Genomic DNA, 6,044 nt, shown 5'->3' on the forward strand with positions numbered 1-6,044 from the left:
TTTCATCTTCCATCGAAGCCATCAGATTATAGCAGTGTTTACTCTCGGTTTCAAAAGCCTTGGCTTGTTTATCCGCCTTGCTCTCTAGGGTGGTCACCTTCCTTTTTAGACTGATAATGGTCTTTTCATAATCTTTCCTTGCCTGTTGTAAGTACTGTGTGCGCTCTTTCGTTCTCTTTGCCCATTGTGCCTGGAGTTGTGCTATGGTATCCTCAGATTTCTTCAAATCATCCCGGCACTCACCGATTTCCTTTTTCAACCCTTTTATTAACCGCTCATCCGACTGACTCCTTTGTTGTTTGTCAGCATCTCTCCTCATTTGTCGGAATTGGGCTTTCAGTGCCTCATTTTCTTGGGCCAATTTGCTCTTTTCTCCCCGATCGGCATCAACCTGCAGACTATTTTCAAATTCCAGGTCTCTAATTTGTTGCCTCAGCTTGCCTATTTCTGCCCTGTAACTCTCTTCTTTAGCCAACCAATCCCACTGTTCTTGCGACGCCTGGACGAACTCCTGGAGATGGGGCCTTTTGGCCGGTCTCCCAAACTCGATTTCTTACCTAAACCAAGTAAGGTATCCCGGCGAAACTTCACCCTTGGACCGATCACGTACACATGTATTGGCTGTTAAGTATTGACATTCGCTCCAAATTTGTCGGACTGCTGCTTCATAAAATTGTTCGTGGGGCCCGATCTCAACTACTTGGCCGCTAAGATCCTTATCTTTCGGAACTATCTGGCATCTCCCTAACTGCCTCAAAACTCGATATGGGGCATAGGGCTGGATACTCCTGAGCCCCATCAAAAGGAAATGAGGTCCAGTGGCTGGCATATATACGATCTCATCCACAGGTAGCCATCCAAATGTCCACTCTTTTTGGCTCGCAATGACAGAATGGAGGCGTGCTGTCCACTCTGTGACTCCTTCTGCTAAGTTGATTCTGTCAACCCTCGTAGGAAATTCCTCTATGCACGTTTTCTCCGTCGACCCATAACTCATAAATTGAAGATGACGACATAGGTGTTCGATCATCCACATCTGCAGCAACGCGTTGCACCCCTCAAAAAAGTTTTCCCCGGCTTTGCAGGCTGTGAGAACGCGGAAGATTTCAGCTACTATCATGGGTGCAAGGGTGTTGTTGGCCTGAGTAAGTAAAGTGTTGACAACCCCAGATATTCGTATGTCAATGTTCCCGTCTTTTCTAAGAAACACCAGGAGTCCCAAAAAGGCTACCATGAATGCAAAACACCTATGTTCTTCCCACTTAAGGCGATTTCCTTTGCTATAGATTTTGTTTTCCAGCTTATTGAACCCCCCTATGTGGCCATATCTGTTGTATATAAACCGCAAAGTACAAAAACCAGCTGCCAAATCTAGATTGTGGACCCCCCTGCTTATTTTCAAAGAGTCTAGGAACCTGTGTACGGTTACGGCCCTTGCTAAAGAGGAATTTTGGGACCCCCGATGTATCCGACTATTTCTTCCAATGTTGGGGTAAGTTCAAAATCCGAGAAATTAAACACGTTCCGAGTCGGGTCCCAGAATGCGACCAAGGCCTTTATAATAGCCCCCCTAGGATTAATTTTCAGCAACCCAGTGAGGCCTCCCAGGTATAGATTGACTGCGTCGCGTCCTGATTCGCCCAAGTCATCCCACCACATGTGCAACTCCAACGGGATCTTGTTCATAATTGTTACGTGCAAATTCTGACTTGTGCTCATTCTGCACATTTATTAAGGTGGTTAAGCAAAAATCACGATTCAATTGACTCAAAGATAACCTAGACACTTTCCCTTTTTTTTTATCTTTATTTATTTAAAATAAAACCTGATTTTGCCAGTACGACCTTTTAGCACCTCGGGGTCGAAGATTGTAAGGCTGTGTCGGCTAACCGGTAAAAACCTAAAAAAAATGACCACGGGCGGCTGTTTTTGCAAAAATAGCCTTCCGGCGCCCTTTAGGGACATTCGGCTATTTCTAGCAAGAATGACATCACCCTAATTATTTTCGAATAAAATTTGGCTAATTTCTCAAGAAGCGAAGTTGGACCCGATGGGGGTTGCCTACGTATCTCACACCCTGTGAGAATCAAACTGGCGTAGTTCGGGCAGATAAAACAAACTTTTTCTTTTTGAAAACTAGACTCTTTTCATTGGCAAATAAAACTATATTTTTTTATTTTTTTTTCATTTTCTCAAAAATTCGGCAGAGTTTCGACACTATTTGATTTTTTCAAAACAGGCGATTAACTCTCTTTAACCCTCATACTGCTATTTCTCTTTCCTCAAAATATTCAAAAGTCGGTCAGCATGCAAGTCCGAATCAAATAAATACACAAGTAGTAAGTAAGATGCATCAGGATGGTCATTTTCATTTTTGGTACACCTGTCCCAGACAGACCCAACCCCTGTGTTGAGCCTCCAAAGTCAAATGCACGTGATGCAAACAAACATTCCTACTAGGGATCCGACATGAAGCTGAGTTATTCTAGGTTTATAACCTGGGCATTTGTTCCATACTGTGTACCCGAGCGGACAACTCGAGTCGAGGAGAGGGCTACGTACCGGGAACCAAAAGGCCATCCGGCTTAGTAACTTGTCCGAGCCTCTTTCTTATTTCAAGGTATGACACTAACAGAATAGAGAGTCTCGACCAGCGATCCCATCCCCGAATATGAGAAGAGAAGGGTTTCGTAGCAGTTTATATACAGTTCAGATAGTATCAAAGCGGTAAAAGCAACATTTAGCACATTAGGCCCAAACATGTAAAGATCAGATAATAAACAAAGCCAATTATAACAATTATTCCAAGCTCGAATTCTGAACCATGAACTAGAGATTCTGGGTTGGATCTTCAGCAGAGTCGCCAGAGCTGTCACACCTCCTTTTTACACGCGCCACCGCAAAGGGGCGCAGAGGGAGTTTTTCCAATTAAAGGACAATCGAAATGAGATTTATTTATTTATTTTAGAGTCGCCACTTGGGAGATATATGGTGTCCCAAGTCACCGGTTGAATCCCGAATCGAGGAAAGGATTGACTCTGTGTTACAGTCCGCGAACCAGAAATCTAAGTAAGGAATTCTGTTAACCCGGGAGAAGGTGTTAGGCATTCCCGAGTTTCGTGGTTCTAGCACGGTCGCTCAACTGTCATATTCGGCTTATTTATCTGATTTTAATACATGTTGAACCTATGTGCAAATTTTAACTGTTTACCGCTTTTATTATCATTATTTTTAACGAGAATTGCGACGTCGTGAAAATACATCTCGAACCACGTCACATCAATGCACCCGTGGTTATTGACACATTTCAACTCTGTCGAGATTTGGATTTGGGTCACATAAATGTGCACCCGAGTTTAAGAAAGTAAATTATTAAAGGCGCGCCTAAAGCGACTAGCGTATCATTATTTTAGGGAAGGCCGTGGAATTTTGCTAAACGGCCCATCCCGAAATCTAAGTATTTAAAATAACCATTTATTGAGGGCCCCGCCGTTTGTACGTTTTATTTGGCGAGACTCGTCTCATTTTATTTTATTAAAAAGCCAACCTAAAAGTGACTACGATTTTCTATTTGTCTCTAAAATAAAATAAAATCCTGATTAATTATTGTGAGATAATGAGATCCACCACCTATCCCTTGGGTATTATCAGTCCATCTTCCATTTAATCTCAGACCCAAATGGCCCAAGCTGTGTGACTCAAGACGCCTCAACTGACCAGACTTTGGAGGACAGATCGGGAGATCGATTCCCTGAGCTGGGCAACCCGTGTTTTTCCTAAACTATAACCAAACATCTCTGGAAACTGGGCCATCAGCAGCCCAGTCACGTAAGGCCCAATAGCAGGCCCAAATCTGTTACACTTATTTCAAATTACTTCACATATGCCCAAATAGTTCACAACAAAATAACCAATTCATACAAGCCAGCTAAAGACCCAATTCAAATCACTACTACTAGATTAACACTCAAACACATTAATACTTCGAACCAGCTGAACTACGAAATTGAATCAACGAGACACAGACCTCTTTTAAACTTGTCTTTCTTCTTTACGATCACTGGAAACAAATTCAAGCTTAATAATACTCATTTAAACTAACACTAACAATTAACGATTGGAAACTAACATTATTCGCTACCACATTACAGCGTACTGGACTATTTAGAGTATACAGTTAACCTGAAAGTCTATGCCACTGAATTCAGTGTTTAACTACTAAATCTATAATCGAATAAGGTGAGATTACTGATCCCATATAGTCCTCGTTAAGTACACATTCCACAGCTTCAAATTTCATCGAGTGTTAATCATCTCAAAACATATTTCAACTATCATTTATAATGGAATAACAACAGACGCCTCATCCAGCGAGCAACTGCCCAAATACTTTATTTCATGCTTAATCTCAGAGTTACATCACCAGTGAGTTCATGTGTGTACCTGGTATGTAGAACATAAAAATGGGGTAAGCAATCAGCAATAACAAACAACAAAATACAGCAGCAGAAAGCCCAACAGAGTAACTTCAACACCTCAATCTAGAAATCCCAGCAACACGGAGAAAACTAGTAAAAATGGAGAAGAAAAATAGTCCGAAAATCTCTCTTTATTTTCTATTTCTAGCTTTGAACTCTCTCTGGTGCTCTTCCGCTCTCAATATTTCAAAAAATTTGGTTCTATCTTTTTTACTCTCTCCAGAATGAATTCTGTCCCTGTATATCCAAGTATCTATAGTGTATATCGAGTGTATACCGCTCTCTCCGCCCCCTCTTTTTCTTCTTCTCTCTATCTCTTTTTTTCTCTTTTTTGAACCCCCTTCTTCCTAAATTTTCTGTTCTATTTATAGTATAATTTTCGAAATTTTTCAGATTTGTTTTTTTATTATTTTTTTAATTTTTAATTAAAAGAAATCTCACTTACAAATTGCTTTTATTTTTTTAGAAAAAGAAATCCCACATTTATTTACTTTTATTTTTAAAATTCCAACTTTAATTACTTTTATCTTATTTAAAATTCCACTTTTTATTTTTTTAAAAGAGAATCTCACTTTATTTAACTTTTCTTTAAAAAAACAAACCACTTTCTTTTCCTTTTTCTTTTAAAAATGCTACTTTCATTTACTTTAAATTTTTTAAATTTTCAGATACCTTTATATTTATTTTTTAATTCCAACCTTCTTTTACTTTTTAATTTTTTAAAATTTTCACAAAACTTTTTATTTATTTTTTAATTTTCTACATTCTTTTACTTTTTTTTTAAAAGAGAATTCCACCTATTTTTACTTTTATATTTTTTTTTATTCAATACTTCCCTTTTTCTTAAATCATTCCCGAATATTTTATTATTATTTTTTAAAAAATAATATTTTCGGTTTTTTTTATAATAAAACAAAAAATAATAAAAAAATATTAATAGTGATAATTCACCTTTTAATTTTTTTTGTATTTTTATCCTATAATAAAAAGTGTAATAAAGCTAAAATAATAGTAGGTTAAAATCTCCTAAAATATTTACATAAAAGAAGTGATAAAAAATTAAATGTTGTCAAAAATTAGGTGTTCACAAGTATTATATGCATGGGAAGTTAAAGAGCTTAATTTTGTATAGTGAAGGATTTAGATACATGTACCTTAATAATTCTTTGACAATCCCAAGGCAAATTTAATATTACTAAACTAACTTTATAGTTTACATATTTTTTAATTAACATTGAAAGTATTATTAAATATTAATATAACTGTTAAGGGCATAAAATCCAATAATATTACATTTAGGGCACATACATCAATTGTCACAAGAAGATTGTGGTGAAGATACATTGTTTGCCCAAATTATGGCCTTTTTTTTATCTCATTTGTATTCCCTTGTTTGGTTGTTCATAAACACCTCATTTCTTTTGTTTTGCACAATGTGCAACCATTAGGCTTTTTTTACTGTTTGTATGGAATTAATGAGCTCTGCCATCAGTCTCTTGTTTCCTGAAAAAACAAGGAAAACATCCTCAGCCAAGACACTCTGATGATATAGTGATGGAGACAGGA

Source organism: Nicotiana sylvestris, chromosome 8, assembly GCF_000393655.2.
Source record: "Nicotiana sylvestris chromosome 8, ASM39365v2, whole genome shotgun sequence".
In the NCBI taxonomy this organism is placed as follows: domain Eukaryota; kingdom Viridiplantae; phylum Streptophyta; class Magnoliopsida; order Solanales; family Solanaceae; genus Nicotiana; species Nicotiana sylvestris.